The sequence below is a fragment of the Sinohyriopsis cumingii genome, chromosome 3, assembly GCF_028554795.1.
Source record: "Sinohyriopsis cumingii isolate HCF-2022 chromosome 3, ASM2855479v2, whole genome shotgun sequence".
Taxonomy (NCBI): Eukaryota; Metazoa; Mollusca; class Bivalvia; order Unionida; family Unionidae; genus Sinohyriopsis; species Sinohyriopsis cumingii.
The window spans coordinates 101316939-101341720 of record NC_142963.1 but is presented as its reverse complement, the minus strand read 5'-3'; the positions used below and the strand labels follow the sequence as shown (position 1 = coordinate 101341720).

General features: G+C 37.1%; 1 protein-coding gene and 1 long non-coding RNA gene across 3 annotated transcripts in view; one reads left to right on the top strand and one right to left on the bottom strand.

The window, feature by feature from the left end:
• Positions 1-8626, bottom strand: part of LOC149803407 (uncharacterized) — a 55977-nt gene extending 47351 nt beyond the window's left edge. Inside the window, exon 1 of the long non-coding RNA XR_016420214.1 lies at positions 8536-8626. This is a non-coding gene — a long non-coding RNA (uncharacterized LOC149803407). The remainder of the gene's footprint in view (positions 1-8535) is intronic.
• The window catches only part of LOC149803406 (zinc finger MIZ domain-containing protein 1-like), a 410193-nt gene that overhangs the window by 241533 nt on the left and 143878 nt on the right, over positions 1-24782 (top strand). The gene's annotated exons all lie outside the window — the stretch shown is intronic.

Below are 24782 nucleotides of genomic sequence, written 5' to 3'. Positions count from 1 at the left end.
CTGCTATGAGCAGATTGTTTGCTTCACATGAAAGGGACGAGTTGATTGATATGTGAGTTGAGAAGTTAGCAGGTTTGCATTCTTGTAAGATTTCAAGAGCATTAATGTTTACGCTGTATAGCTTGTCATGGTGTAAATACCAAAAGTAAAGAGTTGCAGAAGGGGCATACAGGAGCAAATTCGAATAGCTTTTTTTACAACTAAGAGACTGTCAATCAACCTATCAGTGCGAGGTACTTTAATTGCGCATGAAGGTCATATATCGTTTTGGACGGGCACCTGTCAATCAATAGCTCAGCGCGCGTGGCACAAGGGAGACAACTCCCAAGTTTTTGTTGCAGACGATCCAAAGGGAGGTAAACTTTCAGTTGTCTTCTCAGCACTTAATGATATGTACAACCTCCTCTGGGAAATCGAGTGAAAGTTGATTTCTAGTGTTGATCAGATTACATTAAACAATGTCAAGCCAGAAAAGAGGTTTCGACATGGTGAGTTTTGTATAAACCTGATGGAATATTCTCTTTCAGCTTATCTTGATATTCCCTAAATCGGGCCTCATGGTGTTAAGATACACCACAGAAACACGGTTTGTTGGTTCAATTGAATGTTAAAAGTCTGTCAAATAGAGGAAACGGGGCTATTACGTTTGTAGCAATGATACGAGGAGAATAAAGAGCACGTGCCGAGGAATAAAGAACCGCAGCGTCGTGGCTCTGGGGCTCCAAGAGGTTTGTAGGTATTGAACGCCAGTTAGTGCACATTGTTGGCTATATCATGCCGAGGAAATGGGAACTTAGCGCCCTAAGAGGGATAGGCATAAGTTGCAGTTCTAAAGATAGGAAAGTGTTTTGTTCAAGGTAGACAGTGCCTTTACGAAATTACTAAAGTTGCAATCTTTTTCGCACAATAAAAGATTGTTACCATTTTTTAAATTAAGAAAGCCTATAATTTCCCCCAAATAAAAAATACACAATTTATTATTATTATTATTATTATTATTATTATTATTATTATTTTAATTTCGTTATAATCATCATACACGTGAGAACACGTTTTAATATTTCTCCTTTTATTCAAGTCATAACGGCTAATGGGATATTAACTATAAAAAAAAGGCTGACTATACATCCCCGTTTTTGTTTGTACCCCCCTATCGATTTCAGTATTGAAAACGTTTAATGTGATAAAAAGTGCACATAACTAAGTCAAAGGAATCACTGATTTATAATTTCTGACTGAATTTAACCAGAATGGCTTTAATACTGGTATCCCTGCACCTTTCATGCTTAACGGACTTTCCATACTAACACGGCGCCATATTGCGTACACTATGGACAAGTTTTTTTCTCCATCAGACAACATAATGACGTAGTTCAGCCTGTTCGGTAACTGCCGGATAATTCCGTAAATTACCATTACGTTGAGAGTTTGGAATTATATGCCTTTGCAAACATGGACATAGAAATAAAACCGCTTGTTAAATCCACGTGAAAAACAAATATGTTGTTGTCATTCTTTTCCTTTGCTTGAATCGACATTATAAATATCGGAAGCAGGCGACATATGTATGTACATCTGTAGTCGTGCACACACCCTAATGCTAGAAATGAACTTGTCCAGGAACTGGAAATGGAGCTCGAGCATGTCTGTCTATTATTATATTGAAAACTTTCGTTTAGCGTGAAACGCGCAGAAGATAACGGTGTTAGATTAGAAATTTTAAATCAATGAACGAATTGACTAAGTTACTTGCACTTTTTATCACATTAAAGGTTTTCATTATTGAAATCGGTAGAGGGTACAAACAGATTGGGATTTATAGTCAGACTATAACAGTACTTTTGACTAACCGTTATTGGATGGGTGGGGTGGTAATCTTTTTGGGTAAAATCCTATTCTCCTTGAAAATATAAAATGAATTTCCTGGTTGGGAAGACCCTCCATCCACCTACATCGTAAGAGAGGTAATTTGTGGTATAGCATAGTGGCCTGTGCATGTAGGTGAAAAATGTACCGTGTTGACTAGAACATAAGAATTACGTAAAGTGTCTTCTCCTCTTGCTAACAACGTCAGAAAGCAGAATTTCACGCCTGTTCAACAATTACGGGAATCTTTCTGCTCTAAAGAAAATGCACGTGTTGTTTCTCTTTTCCCTTAGCTATTTTATTTATTTTATTTCTCTTTTTTCCCAAACCAAACACTAAAATATAGCGGAGTCTTCAAGCGCTTTCTTTCAATTTCACTTCAGAATTAGGACAACGACATCACTCTTCGTTATACATTTGGTGTGTGTACTTTATCAGGCAATTGGTTACTATACACTCAACTGCGTGCACTATGTCACGGAATGAAGCGTGCAGTGTACTGTTCAGACTATCTTGCTTATTTAGTTAATTATTGATCTGATTAAATTGAAATCTGCCATCCACAACCAGGAGTCGGATCTGTTGTATATAATGCTAAACAATACAGGTGCTCGTCTCAACCTAACTTCGGTTTATGGAGTATAACAATCGGGAACTTAGCATTACCTTTCCGGAGAGTGTGTGTGTGATTTGGATTTTTAACGTAGCTTTAACAATTTTTCAGTCATATCGCTACGATGTTTGCAGTTTGACAGTTTATAGTGATGTCTAGCACTGGAGCATCATGCCGCAAACATGTAGCATGATGTCCCACCCAATCACATTATCCTGACACCAGGCCGACCAGTCCTAATATTAACCTCTTAATGCTGAGGCAGCTGCATGTACCATTTTTGTAAGTCTTTGCTATGACTCGGCCGGGGATCGAACCCACGACCTCCCGCATTCAAGGCGGACGCTCTAACCACCTTTCCGGAGAGAAAAACAGCTACATATACGCATTGTAAAAGTTTTCAGGCCCAAAAGTTAGCCGGTTGTTGTTTGAACAATTTTTTTATAAGCATTAAAAGTAACAATGATATTTTTATTTATTTATATCTCTGCCTCTGAGGTGGGTATTTAGGAGTTCTCGTGTCAGTCAGTATGGCACACAGTTCATTACCAGATTTTTGTGGGGGTGTGTGGGGGTGGGGGTGCAATAAAATTAACTAAATATTATTGTGATCACATGAGGATGCGCATATCCATAATAGCTATTGTCCTTTTTTGTAGCTGAATGCAATGTATGACATAATTTCGTTTGCGCAACCACTATACTTTTTGGTGGATTGCCATGACACATGGTAAATATAGCCATCATCCGAAGATGCGCATAGCCACAAGTTACATTCACTTGTTACTTTTATAAACGTTATTGCGCTTTTTGACGCACAGTTGGTTCACATGTATGACAAAATCTTATGAACTCAAATATCATCAACTTTTCCAGTGGATTGTCGTGAAACTTAGTAAATATTACGGTCATCATCTGAAGCATTTTGACAAATGACCTTGCTCCCGCAAATTTTGTTAGAGGTATTGATCTTTTTGTATTACATTTGAATGCTCTGTATAAACAATCTTGTTAGCGTAACTGGTCCTGCACTTTTAAATGGATAAACTTAGTAAATATTAAGATAGTCACATTAAGATGCCCCACTACACTACTTGCGTATATCGTCATGTCACAGTGTCTTTTAAGTTTTTGTAAGAGTTATTGGCCTTATGACCTGCAACTAAATGCAGTCTATACATAACATAACCTTGTGATCGCAGCTAGTCTTACATATTACAGTGAATCTCAATGGTTTTTTATAATTATGATCAACATCTAAAAATGAGCATATGGACTAATCAATGTACTGCAATGTTTGTTAGAATTATTGTCTTTTGCCTCTGTCATCCATCCGAATGCAGCGTAAGAAAGAATCTCGTGAAAACAACTTGTCTTACAGTTTTTATTGATGGTTATGAAACTTTGTACGTATTATTGTTTTCTTTAATGCCAGTATTGATAAATATTTATCATCCCCAAATGTTTTCCGAGCTATTGCCATTTTGGATTCGATTGTTGTTATACTTGCTACACAATGTGGTCGTCATCAGAAGACGAGTTATATCCTTTCCTTTACTATAGGCTTAAGTCTCTGATTGGGGGTAGGATGGGATGCGAGAGTGGCGTCGGTTCATTTACGTGAGCACATTATTATATCTCTAGTTTTACTTTGCTTTTTGCACAGAAGATTTGTTGAAGTTGAATGTATTTCCTGTCAGAAAAAGCACGTTTTATGAACTCGAGAGTCATTCTTGGAACCATATATTGATTCGTCAAATTTATAAAGGGCAACACCATATGATTTAACATTGCAGTGTATTAGGTGATGAAGATGACTTTCTTAAACGAAACGAAACGTTGCCTACAGTTCAAAGAAGCATAATATATTTTTTGTCTTTTCGTTAAAGAAAACTATGTCAACTTAACCCAGTTACGGCATTTTCGGCTTTTATCGCTTTCCAGCCAACTGAAATGAAGGCCAACAAAACTTGAAAACTGGTCCATTTCTTTTGCGAGAAATTGAATTTATTAGAGAAAATATATCAGAGTAAGTAGAGTCTCACTAAAACATTATGACTTTCCTTTGTAGAAAAGCGTCGTTATTTTAGTTGCCAGTTGTATGAGATATTCCTGAAAATTGGACTTTCGTTACGATGTTAGTCGAGATTAAAACACGCTACACAGCGCCGTTAGGTAAGCTGTAAGACTCTGACGCCAAAAACTTAAATACCTGCGTCGAACTCTTACATGTAGGACTATGAGCGTTTTTACGAGTTTAAAGTGTTTATCTCGTGACCTTTCCAGTCTATGCCCAAATCAAGGAAATTATTTATTTTCGAAATTGCGAATTGGAGAATAAACACCAAAAGCGACAAGATTAAACCTGATGTATTAAACACGTAACTTCACCATTTGCATTCGTAATGTGTGCGTATATGGCTAAAGGTGAAGATGACACTACTTTGTAATATTACGACTCTTAGTAGTAAGCTAACATGATCTGTCTCTATCCCCACCCCCAATTTATCTGCGAGTGGGACTATGTATGTGTTTGAATTATGACCCATGATCAATACTCGCAATTCGATAGCAAGAGTAGGCGGAGGGAGAGGGTGGCTTTTTAACCGTCGATAATGAATTTATACATGTAGACTCCTATATTTCTGACAAGAAGATTTGATGTATTATTAATGGTTTTCAAAAACAGATATCCCACACAATAGACCATCCCCCATGAATATGACAAATATTCATTACGGTTGTGTACATGTACAAAAAAAAAAAAAAAAAAACCATTTTTAATTTTTGAACGTTATTTGTGGAAGATTTATTCGACATCGGCTTGCGCAACTTTATGACTTAAATCTCGTTTCTTCCTGTTCGAATGTTGCTTTTATTGACGGGTTGGGATGAGATGGAATCATAACACTCTGTATTAGTACAGTAGTCCATTATACCCTTGCTCAGAATTGTTCTAGTATGTGCCAAAGCATCAGTAAATGTTAGATGGCTGGCTCAAACTTCGTAATATATGTACGTCCGTCTCTGTGTCAATATGTATGTGTGTATGAATGTATTGAAGGAGCAAAACACCTGTATAGATTATATTTAGTCCTATCTCATTTTGAAATGGTTATGGTCGTAATGTGAACTTAAATTATTCTTTTACTGTCTGTATGTACAAGGAGTGTACACTATTACAAGAACTAAGCTTTATAAAATGGTATAGTATTTATTACAAAAGAAAAAAATGCTTCAAATTCAGTGTCACATAAACATCTGTATCCTTTCCATTGCGCGAGCATATGATCCTTTCATCAAATTTATTTCATAAGGGGTGTTACTAATGGTAGTTGATTGAAGCTGAAGTAATTTAAGTTTCATCGTTAATTTTTCAGAATAATGTCAATAAAAAAAGAAACCGAGAGAATTGCATTGAGTATGCCATCAAGTTTACACTGAACTGATAATACTTGTCAGAAAAAACGACAAATGCTCAAATACGTTCCTAGTTTTAATATATGCGGCTGCCCTTTATTAACATGACGAGTCTTATGATAACAATTTATGATTAAAGAATGACCTTCCAATTCATACATGTGCTGAGAAAAAGCAATATTTCTCGGGGGGTGGGGGAATAGGTAAGACTTTAACTTGAAAAAGTTTGTTATGTAAATACTATTTACTTCTAAAAGTACAGGCAACAATGCATATATATATATATATATATATATATATATATATATATATATATATATATATATATATATATATATATTCAGTACAAGGGTTTAGCTAATTTTCGTTAGAAATGTTAGAAGAAGAAAAAAAAACGGCCAGCAACATCGACAACAACTACCAAATGTTGTTTAGGCAAACGGTATGCAAGGCCAGTCACCTCTCGTGTACAACCTTGATCAGAGTGGATGCGAGTGCCCTACAGCTGTAGCATTAGTAAACGCGCTGTCAGTTATAATTGATTTAATAATCTTTATTCATAATGTGAAATAGGTGGATGAAGATGTTCATATACAGAAATTTAATTTCCTTCATACAAAATAAATGTTCGTTCTTGTCGAACCCGCCTTGGCGAAAGCTGGGCACATCGATAGCTTTGGCGTAGGGGCCCCCGAGTGGCCGAGTGGTCTAAAGCGCTCTCCGTTACGGTTCACTGCCATCTCACCTCTGTGAGTGGGTTCGAGTCTCAGGTTCAGCCAATGTGGGTATGTGAGAAAGCTTGACAGTAGCTTCTCGTGGGTCGGTGGTTCTTACCGGGGTTTTCCCGGGTTCTTCCTCCACCATTAATACTGGCCGCCATGTATGGTCTAACGTGTGCTGAAAAATGGCGTTAACCCCTAAAGCAGCTTTGACGTAAGTGTACGTGTCCTCCATCAGTCCTTCTTTACTCTAGATTAAGGTCAATGCTATAGCTTTTAAAAAGTTATGTTCACCGTTAAAGTTGCTAATTTGCAGCCAAATAAAAGACGGGATTGACAATAAGAGATTGTTTATTTATTCATTGACTTTATACCTTTAAACGTATTAGAAATCGCATTAAACTTTATTACGACGATTCCGAGTGAGTTAATGGTCGATAGTGCTATTAAAACTGAATTTTACTATTTCTGATTCAGTGTACTATGAAAACACACCTGTATTTGATTAAAGATAGTAATTTATGAGGTTTATGCAATACCTTATAATTTTGTATGTGTATAGTTATTATATAAAATACGTGATGTGTCGTGTCATCATGCATCAGAAGTATTACTTATCCTCTGCATAATTATCAATTTAACGCGTTTTCTTTTCTTTTCTTTCTTTTTCTAAGTGCTGGTTACAGACTTATTATGCTAAACAAGTATGTCTTAAATTTATTTAACGCATTGTTTATTTTATTTTATGATGTGTTTGTTTTATTTTATGACATAAATTCAGGTATCAAAATTACGGTATGTTTAAATACACCAATGTTTTGAGTGCTGCAACCGTAAATGATGCATGCATATACTCGGACGACTGGTCGGCTCCTAATGCCGGCTAGCCATTAGTTGTTTTTTTTTTAAAGGACTATAGAGACTAAAATGTATCTGCCATGAAAGAGATGAGGCGTTCTTAAATCTGTGATTTTATGGCAGTTCAATGAAAACTCGTAGAATGGAGCACGTGTAGATTGTGTTTTCCGAGAGCAGCGGTGGTTCAGTGTTCGAGTTGTACTCGTAACCAGAATGTCGATGGTTAGATTCCCACCACCGAACCTACAACCATGGTATGTCCTTGGGCATGCGCTTTTACTGCAATTGCTTCAGCACAATAAAATATTCAAAGTGTTGATGTGCCGTAAAACATCCACAACTAAAAGCTTATAAATCCCACTTGTCACATTACAGAGAATTCAATTTGCAGTCACGCAGGTCCAGGAGAACCGTGGTTTATTCCTCCGCAGCTACCTCTCGTTATCCTTTTTGTAGCGTTTCAATTATTTAAAAGGTCGTTCTGTTGACGTTACTACAGATTTAATATGATTAAAGTCAGATATCCCGAGTCATAATTTGTTACTAACGATAACTCTCCCGAAGGCGAAATGCAACGCTTTATCTGATAGGCTAATGCATATGTGCTGACAGGGAATTCCAAAGGTCACCAAAACATTAACAGTAACAGTGTCAGTCAGATTTCCATGTAGGACTCTGGTGCTCCAATTTTAATCAGGTTGCTGAGGTTCAAGCTATTATGTATGCGAGCATTTATAGATGTCTGAATTTAGGAACAGTCGTGGTTCAAGATTCGACCGAGTGAATGGAGAATTGTTTATATCATGTAATATACTCCCGCACTGAGAACTACTGTTTGTTCAAGTGACATTCTATGTCTGTTTGTTCTTTGCCCCGCCCCCCCCCCCCTCCGGTGCTTGCCAGATTTTTGTCTTGTCGCATTTTTGTAAATCAAAACAAATTTTTGAGTACAGGTGTTAGATCCATGTACAAGACAAACATTTTGCAAGAGTGAAAAACAAATGTGGTAAAGATTGACCAATATTCGTAAACAGAAGTAGAATGTAACTCGTTTCGTACTTATCTGGATCGCATTTTGTTTTCTTCAACTCATAGAATAGTCAAAAGTAGCATGTCATTATTTCCTTTCTCCAGTGGCCACCCTCGTCAAGAGCAAATATTCCTATGTTCAAAAGTTGTTAAGCTTATCCGAGTTTCACTCTGCGGTTGTTTACTCGTGCTAAATAAGTGAGGTATTTTTGTCGGACAGAGGCTGAGGTAAAGCAGAGATGTGCGTGACCAGTGTCTAGCCATTTAGATACTAGTGATTTATAAGCAATAACAAGGTGATATGAATGCTTGTTACATTTTAAATAGTAATTGAAACATTTTATCGTATTAGGAGCATGCATCTAACGGTACAAGCTATTAAAGCTTCTGGTTCGTCGACTGCAACGTTTGATCGAATTAAATTTCTCGGCGTAATTAAGTACTCAATTTGTTTACACTATATGTCAAACGTTACAGCTTTTGGCAGATACCTACATCCTAGTCAAACAACGCTCGTGGATATGTCAAGGGGGCGAAGCGGTTCTTTGTGTTGATTAAAGGTAACATTTCTCCTGCAGCTTGTATCATAGGCCCGGTAACATATCTAAAATACTTGAAAACTAGTTTGGGCCAAATTCTCGAATATCATTTCTAACAACATGTTCAGGCAAGCACCAGTGATGTCTAAGTTTTATGTAAATAAGACAAATAAAAACCTCTATATAGCACTCAGTTGCTCGTCTACATAGTTTACTGATTTCTTGGCAGCGATAGGCATTTTTTATACTGTGCTAAATTAGGATGCACTCTTTATACGATAGAAGACCTGTGGCACAATGATATAATTTAGGTTGAAGAACTATGTCGCAGTAATATAATTTAGGTTGCTTATGTTCTTCATAAACTAAAGAAACAAAAATAACTGAGAAAGGATAAAAACGTTAAACGTAAATCTATGCCAACAACAGTTGGGAAATATTGAGAGAGAGAGAGAGAGAGAGAGAGAGAGAGAGAGAACAAAACTGGAGTTTAGTAATCAAAATTCTTTGCCCCTTTGCTTTTGGACTCGAATGACAATTTTTTCCTCGCTTCCAAGTTAGTAACCTGTTTGTAAGGTTCATTTAAAATAATTGATAGCATAATTTAATAACTGTTTCAAGGAATTGAGAATGCACACAGATTGATATGATTGTTTCTTGTCAAAAACAGGGCACCCAAATGTGTGCGTGTGTGTGATTTGGATTTTTAACGTAGCTTTAACAATTTTAAGTCCAGTTTATAGTGATGTTTAGCACTGGGGCATCATGTCGCAGACATGTAGCGTGATGTCCCACCCAGTCACATTATCCTGATAACAGGCCGACCAGTCCTAACGCTAATCTCGTAATGCTGAGCGCCAAGCGAGGAAGCTGTTAGTACCATTTTTGTAAGTCTTTGGTATGACTCGGTCGGGGATCGAACCCACGATTTCCCGCATCCGAGGCGGACGCTCTAACCACTAGGCAACCGGAGCGGTGCACCCATATGTGGAAAATAATGCTTGTCTAGAATGAACTTAAAAATATTGCATCCCTGCACAAATAGTGAAAATATCTGGAATATACAAAGTTGTAGTATAATAAGGTACCGACAGTAATATAAATATGACTAAGAGTTTACTTTCTGGATCTTTTGCGTTCTGTTGTTGTACTCAGCAAGTGTCGTTTTGACTGAATCACCTCGGTACAGTTGTGGCTTTATGGTATGACTAATTGTGTTTGGATCTTTTGTCAGTAGTTAGGACTAATGCACTTGTTGCTGCTTACGTTTCCTGAATAAGCATTCGATTTTATTTGATATAAAATAATGGGTAGTGGATGAGTCTAGATTATTCCTGGTAAAGAGTATATTGCGAATTAGCGATGTTAGAACATGAAAAATGAGGCTGTAATACATTATCTGTAAACACCTCTACCTCTCCGTACCAAGAGTCGTTTGAACCGCAGGGTATAGAATGGGCCAACAATTGACAAGCATTTACTGTTTAAAAAAGAAATATGTCCAAACAGTACGTCATAAAAGGTGCATGCATGTAGCAGAAGACAGATATCCCCAGAATTCATTTCACAATCTACTCTAAGCATCACCAGTATATATATATATATATATATATATATATATATATATATATATATATATATATATATATATATATATATATACTTCATTTAACGACCGCTCCTAATGGTTATAGCGTCCGCCTCGGATGCGGGAGGTCGCGGCTTCGAACCCCGGCCTCTCTGACTGGTCAGCATTGTGTTAGGATAATGTGACTAGGTGTCTGCGGCATGATGCCCCAGTGCTAGACATCAATCTAAACTGTCACACTGCAGACCATGTTGCGATATGACTGAAAAAGTTGTAAAAGCTACGTTAAAAATCCAGATCACACACACACACACACACCTTCATTAAATTGAGCAGTATAGAATAAATTTGTGCATTTCTTAGCCCAGTCTACAGGTAGTAGATCAGTCCACGAAAACGCCTTGTTGTATATCTGCCAGCTTATCAACTGTTTCGGATGTTATACATTATTACCGCTAAATACTGGCCACGGGCTAAACAAGCAACAACGGCAGGAGACCCAATGGGCAAGATATCGCTCCCTGGATTACATAACTTAATAATTTACTATTTACTACCCAGGCTTATACTGCATGGCATGAACGTAACCATATCGAAACTATCTCCCAAACTACATTCATGTTGATCTAAACTGTCTTACTAGTGTGGTAAAAGCTATTTCCAAAGATAAAAGTATAATTGATATGTCTTTGCTCATAATCGAGCTATTCCAAGATCTGGATGAGAAATAGATAGCTCCTTATAGTGTAATAAACTCGACCAGTTAACTAAATGCAAGGTCATCTCATTAATGTGCGCAGACCTCAATATTATAGAAATCTGCTTAGGACCATGACAATTAACACAACTTAATAAAGTACCTAGAGAAGACGAGACTGAACTTGAATGAAACCGTGTTTACTGTTTCCCATCCATGAAATGAATTCAATTAAAGGTTTTCTCCCTTTTTTCACGCTTGTAATTGAAACAGATTTAACGTCCGTGCAAAGCATGAACCAGCAGGAAGCGTTTTGCCTGCTTAGATGGCAGATAATTCGAACTTACGGTCAGTTTTGCAAAAAAGTAGGTCATTACATCCACATTTTACTTGTTATGGGTACTGTAAATAGTGAGAACACACATCAGGTTTCCTATCGTCGTGCATGCCCTGACGGGCGAAAACGACGTTAATCCAAATAGTCAGTCTGGTTTCCAGACAATGCATGCAATAACGTCATGGCAAATGTGCAATATATAAATTCATCATCATCATCATCATTCTCTCTCTCTCTCTCTCTCTCTCTCTCTCTCTCTCTCTCTCTCTCAGTGGAGCATGAAAAGTACATGTGTGTCATTTCTGGTGTACAGACTAGTACATTCTGCCTGAAGCGATTTCGAATGTGAACGCCCAACAAATTTCAGGACTATAACATTGACTTCGCTTTTCGTAATCAATTTAGTACTGAGGTTTAGCTCCGAGATTCGACTTAGTATGCGTATATCAATTTTGACTAACTGTCCCACCTTAACGAAATACCAACCCGCTTTCACACGTTAATGCTGGACATGGTCATGACCGCACGCACTTAATATGCAAGTACAACGCAATGAATACTGCCCTCTATTTGACTGACTCAAATGACTTAATGCGCCATTTTCAGTAGACCATTAAGAGTGATATTTAGAGCGGTATTAAAGTCAGCCAATCAGATACAAGATTACATCTTATATTTGCATAAATGTTTACTCGCTATCAAAGTTATCTGTTGTATATTGATAATATAAGCCTCTAGGTTTGATCAGAATCTGATAAGAAACGTAGTTGCTAGAGCTTTATATTGCTCAGCTAATCGTATACAAGATACATCATTAATATGCTCGGGTCTCACTCATCACGGTCATTACCAATCGGATAAGATCACGTCAATAAATATGCTTGGATTTCACAGCTAATCGTACAGTATTTCAATAAATATGCTTGGATCTCGCTCACCACTGTCATCAGCCAATCGTATACAAGATCACGTCAATAAAAATGCTTGGATCTCGCTCATCACGGTCATCGACCAATCGGATAAGATCACGTCAATAAATGTGTTTGGATTTCGCAGCTAATCGTACAGTATTTCAATAAATATTCTTGGATCTCGCTCACCACTGTCATCAGCCAATTGTATACAAGATCATGTCAGTAAATATGATTGGATCTCGCTCATCACGGTCATCAACCAATCGTATAGAAGATCTCGTCTTTAAATATGTTTGGATCTGGCTCAATATCACACTCAATACCGATCTTGATGATATAAGCACATTTACAAAGTTTGATTAAATCCTTTCACACGTACAGTCTCTGGAGCTGTAAAAATCATCAGCCAGTCAGATGCAAAATCACCTCATTAATAAGCATTCATTTCACCAGAGACACGTATAATTATTTATCTGGTCACACTCATCAAAAGATTCGTTAACATTTACGTAATATCCTCTTCAAGTTAAATTTGATTAAAATCCGGTTCTAACATCTTCTGAAGAAAAGAAAAAACACATAAAAGTAATGTTGTAAAAATAAATGTAAGATACGAAACCAAACCTGACCTCTGGGAAAGGTCACAATTGTTTGGGGCAGGAAGGGTAAGGAAAGCCGACCAACAGGTAAAATACCTAAAGGGAGGTAAGTACGTAAGCAGAAACCCTTGGGCCATGACAACTTGGTACATTTAAGACATGTGTAGGAACCTCGAAACTTTGTTAAACTTTATAATTATAAACGTTCGGGTATCTTGAAAATACGAGGGGAAACCTTCTAAAGCTATAACCACCCATGTATGCGAAGAAAGACTGGGAGGAATCTACAAATAACTTCTTATGAGTGGTAAAAAGATAAGCAGACTAGATGCAGATCACGTCATTAATATGCGCAGATCTTGCGTACAATAAATACCATAAATAAATTGACGACGTTAGCCATTTTGCCAAGTTTGATGAAAATCATGCAGGAGGTAGAGTCACTAATATGCATGTTTTTCTCTCACAATCTGCTAATTTAAGATCTTGATTATTTTAGTCCATTTGCCCAGCTCATTCCAAAACGGGGCCAGAAATAGTCTTAGGAGTGGTAACAAGCTAAGTCAACCAGAGGCATGATCATCGCATTAGTATCTGTAGATCACGTTCATTATGAAATTCTTACTAGATCTTGGTCGAGTGAGCTTATATTTCAGGTTTAATCAAAACAGGATCAGAAGTATGGCCTTCAGAAAGACAACAAGCACAGTCAGTCACTGCAATAAGATGCACGCGTGTCACTCATTGAATTCCGCCAATCAGAAGCAATATTACCCCGTAAATGTGTGGATCTAGCGCATGCGATATCTTGATGATATAAGGATATATTCCAACTTCGATTCAAATAAATCAGAAATATATATTCTCGTATGGTAAGAAACTCAGCCAATCAGATTCAAGATGACCTTAGTAATATGCGTCGATCTCGCTTATTTTTTATCGAAGACGTCCTGAGCTCTTTGGGATATAGACCCATATTCAGAGTTTTATCAAAATCGGGCCAGAATGTGTTTTCAGAATGGTAACAAGTTCATCCATTGAGATACAGGATCACCTCTCTAAGAAATGCGAATCTCTCATTTTCGAAATCATCCTGTAGCTTGATGATATGGGCACATACTTAAAAGTTTCATCAAATTCGGAACACGGCATCTAGACCGGTAAGAAGCAAATGATGACGGACTAGAGACAGAAAGAAAGCGCATGAAGCTCAAAATAAAATACGTATCAGTTACTGGGACATGATTATAACCTATGAATGTAGTATATTTGTCATCAACGTCCACATGCGGGGTTGGGGAGTGGGGGGTCGGGGAATCATCATCCCTTTCCAAAGCTCGCTCATCTTGGATAAATTTTGACTTGGAACTTTTTAGTTTTCCCACTGTAACTTCCGAGGTGCTGTAATTTGATATTAGGCCTTACTTTGAATAGAGCTAGATCAGATAGATTTTCAAATTTTGTCGGCATGACATTACAGAATTACGCTCCTCGTTTGACTTGGCACTTTACCCTATAGGCTCCAATTCCACATTCCACAGTGGAAGTGGGGGAGGGGGCATCCGTTTTGTGTGCTCATAAATGGATGATAAGTCATTAGTGTTTATCTCATTGATATTCTTAGTTGTATTGCTAGTACAAAAAATAATTGGAGACAAACTTGCAGAATGAAAACGTTTTAACAAACATGAAAATGCTTTCATCGTTGAATTTTTATTTTTTTAATTTCTGGTAATTGTGTCAATCAAAACTGTTAAAGCTTATTGTTAAGTACCTTTATTGAAAAGGTAAGTGCATATGACATTTTAAGGTGTTTCTACACAGCTTGAAATTAGTAAATGAAATTAGTATAATGGTACGAGACTGACTGCGTTTTTGTGTGTGTGTGTGGTTCTTTTTTATGTGACCTTTTCTGCGTACATATAAAAGAATGTATTCCATTAAACTTTGATATTTTCTTACCGAATGCTTGCTGATGAACTGATGTGTCGTATGATTGCTTCAGGAATAATCTTTTACATTTAAAACCGTAAAACTAAGCCAGTTAAATAATATTAGATGTACAAGATCAAGGCTTGTGTTTCACGCTTGTTATCACCACAGTAAAGTAAATACTGATTTTACAAATTGGAACGATTCATTATCACGCATTACTGATTCAAATAAGGGTGTGAATTGGAGAAAGCGCGATTAAAAACGGTATAACTAGTGAGTGATATAGGTACAAGAGATCCTTCACTTATTCAACAGAGCAAGATCACAATTTTTGACGTCAAATGATTTTAGTACACTGTCGCTAAGCTACACCAGCATAAACAACACGTGCTGAAGAAGGTCAAACGAAGTAACAAAAACAAAAACAAAAATAAAAAGTATTACCTTCCAAAAACACATGAAGGCTCCGCTATATTTTGTTCATTGTTTGGATTTAGAAGGTAAAAAATATAAATACCTCGGTTGGGTGGGGAAGTAGAAGGAAATCGGATTCAGATAATCTGCGTAGAGAGTAGTGTTCTTTTTATTGTTGAGCAAATGCGTTATCACGCTGATGCGATTCCTATGCTTTAGAACTTGCAGATCCTGAGATGAAGATACATTGACCTAATTTTAATGTTCTAGTAAACGCGGTACATATTTCACCTACATGCACTGGTGGACAGATCATTACTGCCGCAAGCTGCTACTTTACATCCGGTTGAAGTAAATCGTACCTGCGTGATAAAATTCGTTCTGTGCAGATAAAACGAATTAATCCCACTTAGAACCATACTAATACATGCGACTTTTTAAAATCTCCGTGAGTGCAACACAGATTAACATCATACCGACTTGCAAATGCAAGCATCTTTGCTTTACAAAAATACACATGTTACAAATTAGTTTTGCATAAGTGTTAGATTCTCACCTTCTTAGCTAAGTGTAATTGTTCTTAGAAAATTCCCGAAAGCCTCGCCACACAGACACGAAACAATAATTTAGAATTGCACCATTATTTATTTTTGTTGTGGGTTTAACGGCACTTTCAGCACACAATTGGTTATACATGGCGACCAGTATGCCTGTGACGGGACGAACCCTGGAAATCGCAGGTAAGAACTACCGACCCACAAGATGTTACTGGCAAACTTGTTCACATACCCGCGCTGACGAGCCTTAAACACAGACCGAGATGGCAGTGTTGGGTGAAGGCCAGTGTTTTGGACCACTCGACCAACTGCGGCTCTTGCACCGGTATTTAAGTTTGTCACTTGGGTCAATGACTTGTGCTTTCTTAGATTTCTGGTACATGTATGGACTGACCATAATGTATGGACCGATCATTTATTTTGCGAGTAAATTGGAGGATTGTGATTTAAAAAATAGTTTTTACAGGATACTGCGGCCCCTAAGATAGCTTGAAAAATATTCTTACTCAGATTTTTGTAAACATCTTTGAGAAAGAAAAAAAAAAAGGGAATTACGTCGAGGTAAAATAAAGAAAAAAGTCCTGGATCGAAAATTATTTTGCCCTTCAATCCTCATAAGATTAAACAGCCAGTCTCTTGCATAAAACGAATGAAATACCTTCCGAAATGAATACACTCCGCAGGCCTTGACGCGCAGCAACACTTTACCCACGTCATCAACATTTACATTGAAAAATTCGCATTGGAACAAAACACCACCTGCTTGATTGAAAGCACATGATTTACAATTTCATAAATAGGCACAATTTGCTGCAATGTATGAATATAACCAGAAACTTTAACATCCTTTGCATATTAATTCCCATGCTCGTTTTCAATACGGAGTAAAAGTTGTTGCAGTTGTTACAGTTGGTCTCATTTTATAGCATATTTTAAAAGACAAAGACCTCGTACAGTTAGCTTGTTATTATTATTACAGTAAAACCTACTGTAGTCGTCACCTCTGTATAGCAACCAATTAATTATACTTAAGGTTGGGTATATCATTGGGGCATATATAGAGGATCTTATTTTCACCCGGTGTTAAAACCGAGACAGTATATCCATGAGTGAAAATAGTGTCGTCTTTTTGTCACACAAGATGAAATATATCCCGTATTAACACTTAAGATTTCTTTTTATTATATATACCAGTGGGTTTTTTCTTTCTTTCTGAAACAAAGCTTTTAACATTAAACTTGCTTCTTTAAACATATTCCTCCTTGTCAAGCGTTGTAGAGTAGGCTCGATGCGTTCTCGCTGCGTATCATAAGAGGCGACTGAGTGGGGGCAATCTGTTGGCCGTGGGCTACGACCAGTGTCGAGGGATGAAAGCATCCTGGTAGTTGAGTAAACAGGAGACTCATGATTGGCTCCTCAATGCAGAACACTACATAGAACCATGTTTTGTACTAGACGACTGGTCGGTATGGACCCGGTCTCGACCATCTGGTTAGACTTGAAACGTTCACTCGCGACGCTTTTACCAAGAAAGTACATTTAGTAGCTGTTTTCATCTATTTTTAAAAGCCCCATGGTACAGTATGGAAGTACGGAATGGCCTGCACGATCTGGATCTACAAGGCCGTCTTTCCACTTTTATATCGAACTTTCTTTCAAATAAATTGTACGAGTGGGCTTCACCTTCTCTTGATATGTATGAGCCATGGATGGTTGTGCCACAGGGGAATATTGTATCTGTCACGCATTTTAACATACAAATTAATAACATTACCAAGGGTTTGGCTGCATGTATGGATTGCTCCCTATATCTTGATGATTTTCTAATATTGTATCGATAGGAACACGTACATACAAAACAAAAAAAAACAATAAATAAGACAATTGTAACAGAATGAAAAATAGTCCTAATTGGGCCACAGCCAGTGGTTTAAAATTCTCAAAATCAAACATAGGACTCATGCATTTTTGTCATCTACAAAGAAACATGATTATAAACTCTCGCTGGACGTAACACATTTATCAGATGACGAGGAAACAAAGGTTTTATGTATTATCTTCAACAGAAAGCTCATCTCTATTCCTCACATTAAGAAATTGAGAGCTAAATGCTTAAAAGCTCTTGATCTACTCAGAGTAGCAACGCACACTGTCTTGGGTTCTGATAGAAAATTTGTTCTGAAACAAATATAATCTGTATTAGATCCAGACTGGACAACTGTTGTGTTCTAAACTTTATGGTTCAACCAGAAAGTCATATTTAAAGAAACTTGACAATATTCACCCTCAAGCAATACGCCTCGCTTTGGTAGCGTCCAGGACATCCCGATATGGAAGTCTTTTGGCTGAAGTGAATGGGCCAGTGACCTCTTATCACATCGCAGAGAAATTATCTTTATATTATGCCCAAATTGTTGGACCCAGCCCATTAAACCGTGCTGCTGTGTCTGTTTTCCAATCCAAATGCAAAACACTACCACCACCAACAGCAACAAAAACAATGCCATTTCTATCTTTGGTACTTTCCAGCCTTGTTTATGTAACACTTCTTCTTAAACAACCCAAAGGACTTTTTACACTACATAAGGACAACAATCCGAGAGAGATCTTTCCATTTTTCATGACTCTTACAAAGAGCGTCTCTCCAAGTTTAATACCTACTTATTCATGCAGTTACATGGACCGCTCAAAGGATAGCGAAAAGGCTGCTGGGACCGTCATTAGCGGAAATCACACTACAAAAATAACTTGCCAGTTGGCGCATCGATATTTTTAGCCGATACCAGGCGACAGAGCTTGCCCTAAAGTATATTGAAACCAAACATACTTTAAACTCTATCATCTTCTCCAATTCATTGTAAGTATTTCACTCACCACACTGTGGGAAGTTGGGAAACCCATTATTAGCCAGTATTCTCATGAAACATACCGAGCTTTGTGTCTCTCACAATATAATATACTGTTGGTCACCCATTCATGTCAGAACTAAAGGTAATGAAAATATAGTCCGCGCTTTTCAAATAAAATACGATACACTGTTTTTAATCCCGGTATTAGCAAAACAAGACCTATTTATTAAGTGGCAATCATTGTGGTATGATGCTGTCAATAACAAGCTCCATATGATCAACCTTAGGCGTATGGCCTCCTTCCTTCAGATTCATCCGCAGGGACCAGGTAGTCATTACAAGATTTAGAAATGGTCATAACCACTCGACCGTGTTAAAGGGCGATGACACACTTGAGTATGTTTTTAGCAACGAGCCGTTCACCGTGAAACAGCTTATGTTAGATTGTTTTGATCTCCAGCCTACACGCACGCGATCGTTACTACAGCATTCAGCACACGGAGGAACATTTTGATATGGTAAAGGTGTCTCGCATATTAATTTTCTTGAAGGAAGGTAACATTTATTCTAAAATATTGCTTGTGTGCAGCCTTATTTCCTTAGAGTATTGTAACCATCATGTCTACTCTTAATCACCCTAATTTATCTTTTATTATCGAATTACCCTTTCTACACGCTGTTTACATCACCCGTTGATCGGGCACCTACATATATTATCCTCGCCATCTCATCGTTGTATTTTTGTACTCCTATCACTCTTTGATAATAAACCTTTTCTGATACATGCATTTTTATCATATCACTTTGTTTGTGGCGCTATATAGCCTTCAAAGGTTATTATAAAAAATAGCGTTTACCTAATCTCTTGCAATAAATGACTAATTAATATATATATATATATATATATATATATATATATATATATATATATATATATATATATATATATATATATATATATATATATATATAATTGTCAAGTTAGGTAATTATAACAATTAATAATTTATTTTGAGCTCGATAACTTGATAGCTAATGGATTAATATATGTGCTAAGGTGAACAAGATGGATTTACTGCCAAGGTGATTCAAAAATGTGATTACTGACCATAGTATGTTTGTCCCCGGTTGCATGCTTTAATAACAGTAGTATCTATGAAGCAACAAAGAATACAAACCTTTACAATTAGATTAACTGTCTCCTCTGGACAATGCAAAGATATCATTAAGAAGAAAAAACCCCAAATATTTCCTTCAACCGGTTTATTATGCACTGACAAATGATTTACTGCAGTAATCCGTGTGTAGTGCTACAGCGAAAGCAGGGTGAGAACTCGAGTCCGGTGTATTGACAATAGCACACCATGTAAAGTTAAAAAAGAAACCAGCAGCTTTTCCTTTCTTTTTCTTTTTTGAATTGTTACAATATTTTACTAGTTCCAGCCACAATGTCATGTTTGATCCAGCCAGGCAGCATACCGCGTTTTAAAGGGAAAATCTGGGCTAAATTATAAGTATATGCACTTATTCAATAGCCCACATTTTTGTTTATAATGTTTGAGCACCTTTTGCTCCGCATCTTCGTGTGAGAAATCCATTACGTCCGTTACCTTATTCATACGGTCAGTTTAGTTGTATTCAGCTCGGCCCCGGTCCACCGGATTATAAGAGAGATAGAGAGAAAAATTTTTAAAGAATGAAAAGCATTATCCACAGATTTCATTTAATACAATTCATAATGCTTACGATCATTAAATAAAGTCTATCACGTGTTGTGAAAGAAGTGTGGAGGCAGTTCATCTATGTCAAACATTAGTCTGTATTCCATCAGTGTGCTGATTGAGTGTTTTGAAATTTATCCCAAAGAGTGTGTCGTAGACTTGCTCGCACTAACTAATAAAAACAAACCAAATTCACACATAAAATAGCGTGTTTACAGTTTCCCTGTTTACATTAATTTATCTGTTTCTCGGTTTCTTATATCCTTTGTCCTTTTGCTGCATCTTGATTCAAAAGGATGGTTCGTTTTAAGTCTGTGTAACAGTTTGAAAAAATCAGAATTTCCAAAATGTAGAAGACTATATATTTGAACAAATTTCTAAGGTTCAACCAGATTTGTTTATTTAGCGTTTTAACATTTTGAACTTGTTTGCTTTTAGATTTGTGATCGAAAATATAAAAAATCGCCTCAAGTGTGTCAGCTGATACGTACTCTCCAATTTTATATATCCCAGTCAATTTTCAAGTTTTATAATCTCTGTTTAGGCCTTTGTCCACAATAATTGTGTATGAATGAATAAATAAAAAAGTAAATGTATAACAAATTTACAAAAATCTTTAATATGACCGAATAAAATGCCCTCGATGACACCTTCTGCAAAAACTGGTACAATTAGCAGAGATCGCCACTCATCCCTAATGAAGATAGAGTACTAAGACGAACTCCCTGCTATCTTAACATGCATTCGAGTCAGGTGGCTTCATGTGTGGCCTATCTTAACATGCATTCTAGCCAGGTGGCTTCATGTGCGGCCTATCTTAAGCTGAAAATGGCGTTACACCGATAAAAATCAAACCAAATCCACTATGCTTCGGCCTTGAGGGCATCTTCAAATAATGTGGTTTTGTACATCAGTTGCATTAGCAGTTTGTGAGTATGTCTCCTCATCGAACTGCTTGCTTTACGTTGTCAATAAACTCCAGACATAGGAGGTAGATTTAAGTTGCGGTCTAATCAAGGCTTTGCGCGTATTCCATCTTCTTTAGTTTTCATGTTACTTCAGAGAACACTGCCATCTCACCTCTGTCTGCGTAGGTTCGAGTCTCGGATTCGGCCAATGTGGGTATGTGAGAAAGCTTGCCAGTAGCTTCTCGAGGGTCGGTGGTTCTTTCCGGGGTATTCTCGGGTTCTTCCTCCACCATTAATACTGGCCGCCATGTATAACCTATCGTGTGCTGAAAAATGGCGTTAATCCCTACAACAACAACAACAACTTCAGAGAAAGCCGAGCATTTTATTAACAGAGCAACATATTCTTGAGATATGGTGGTTCCAGTTCAAGCCCCAGCTGATGTCTACACAAAGGTATTTTAGCATGATCTGCAGCTGCCAAGTTCTCACCATGTATGACTATGTGCATGTTGTTAACGTTTGATATAGTCTGAATTACTAGCGACATTTGTTTTTGACCGATCTTTAGGAATTTGTTTTGTATCTCAGGATTAATGTTTTACATTAGGTTGTTGATGCTTGGTAGAAATTGGATGGAACCCAACATAGAACCTTGCGGTACTCCTGATGCTATTGGTATCTCAGGAGAGCCTTCACCTTAAAGTATTGCTGACTACGTCCTTTCAGGAAGGGTTCATCCTTTTCATTGTTATATTCCTGGTGTGCCGTTGTGACGTAACTGAAAGAGTGAGGGATTTAATTCAGTCAATCATATGGTATCTGTGTAGAGCCAATTTAGCGCTGTCCTGTGATATTCAGATTTCAGCCTTTATAATCATTATCTCATTTGCAAATATTTTGAAAATTGGCACAAAAGTATAAAATTAAATAGGGACTCATCGAAATATCGCGAAAATAGTTGAAAACCCGATTTCGCCGTTAACATTGTTCAGAAGATGCTTCAGGGAATATAACTTCGTAGAGAAGTGATCTCTGACAAGTTGAACCTGTTGGACCAAAAGAAAAAAAATAGATTTTTTTTCTTCATAATTTGCATGCCTAATATTTCATACAGTTTCCATTTATTAAAGTAACAAAATGCTCTTTTTTCTTGCTAACAATGTAACTCCAGTTGGAACATAGATTCAAGCATTGCATGTCATTAATCGGTCGTAAATCTTGTTTGTATGCATGTTAATTACATTTAATTTATATATTTTTAACGATAGTAACACATAATAGCCATGAAAAATAATTATACAATCATTTTCAGTGTTTCACTCCTAATTATATAATATTTAGAAAATATATTTAGAAAAATTTTCTTATACATAACGGCAGTTTCTTCGGGTCACTATTGGGACCATTTTAGACCAGTTTGACTAATTATTAATTCTATTAATTGCTTCCTTTTTTCACCGACGTAGAAACATTAAAATAGTCGATATAAAATGACTAAAATCATCTGATGAAACTATATAACAGTACAAACGTAAACTTAAGAGATAACATTTACCAATATATGAATATAGAGTCAGGAAAACTTCAGATGCTCTTTTGCAGAAAATGGGAAACGTCCAATCGCATTTTACCCATGCGCTTTCCAAAACGCATTCACATAGTACAGCTCTAGATGAACACATATGCCATTAGAAGGATGTACGATAAAGTCTTTATGGCAAAATAAATGCAGCAGTGAAATGAAACTTGATGATGAACGCTTTGCAGTCTTTGATGCTCAGTCAAACCATGATATTGTCAATAGTGTTTTGTTGCCTAATGAACTTCGTTCCACCCTCCCCGCGAATATTCGCTTTTAAGTCTTGTCCAGCTGCAGACGATATTACAAAACGTACTTGTTTTTCCGTTATGCTTTTTTTCTTACCGAGTATTGATGTCTCAACCACAAACAACGGAAGCCCAGGAATCACGCAGCCTTCAAAACTCGCAGAAAAGACATAAGGCATCTTTATCAGTTAATGCTCGGCAACAAAACCTGCCGATTATGATATAGCAAGGATACTAGTGTGTTTCATTTTGGAGAGTGACAAGCAGTATTTGACATGCTCCAATTCCTGCAATAATTACCTTTCAGACGGTTGAGTAACTTTCTTTCTGCGACGACACCAACAGAAACGTTATTTGTACTTTTGCCAGATGTAGCCTAATTTATCATGAATTTTGGAAATTTCTTTGCTCAGATTTTAGTGTTAGATTAAACCAAACATTTTGCCTTCATATTTTAATGTGAGTTAAACCTAATACGTTGCTATGGCCAATGATGGTAAATAGGAGATAACGATCTTTTGCACAAAATGAATTTTGGGATCGTGATGAAAACCTTAGTGATTAAACGCTTCGCCGCGTTGTTCCACAACTGATGTTATAGAATACATTTGTTTCATCTTTCACCATTCACCTCATAAAGGTTTTCGACCTGTCACATTGACACACTTTGTTGTTGATCCAGTATCATTGTATGGATACAATCATGTGATTAGAAAATCATTTATACGATAAGTCATAAATTGAGGGGTTTTTTTAATGAATTACTGCATTACCAGTCTCAGCGGTCAGTACTACTCACAATGGTGGTGTCTGTATCTTGAGGATCGCTTATACAAATTACATATATCTCGACTCTGCCCGCGTGTGTTTGAGTCTCTGCTTGGCTAACGCGATTATGTGAGAAAGCTTGCCATGAGCTTCCCGAGGGTCGGTGGTTCTTCAGGAACCTGCTTCTTCTTGTACCAAATATACTTTCCGCCATGCATAACCTGTTATGTGCTGAAAAAAATGGCGTTAAAGCCACATAGCCAACCTACCATTAGATTTTCTTGGTCTCGGTAGAAAGGAGAGAAAATAAAACGTTACACAGTACTGTGATACTTGCAGTAATATCATGCGTTCATGTGTAAATTTAAGCTACCTCATACGAGTTTTATTGGAGAATAAAGCTCGTAATCAAATAATCCGGTTGACCTAAGAAAGCCAGGGCGTTTCTTTGGGATATTTGTCAGCTAAAAGAATGAATATAAAACCTAGAATCAACACTGGCGTGTTAACTGCTATTCATATTTCTTTGATTTTGAGATTCGCCCTGTCTTGGCAGTAGCAGACATTTTTCAGTGTCGTAATATTTTGTGTACTGCGCACTACACGGACTTTATCGAGTAG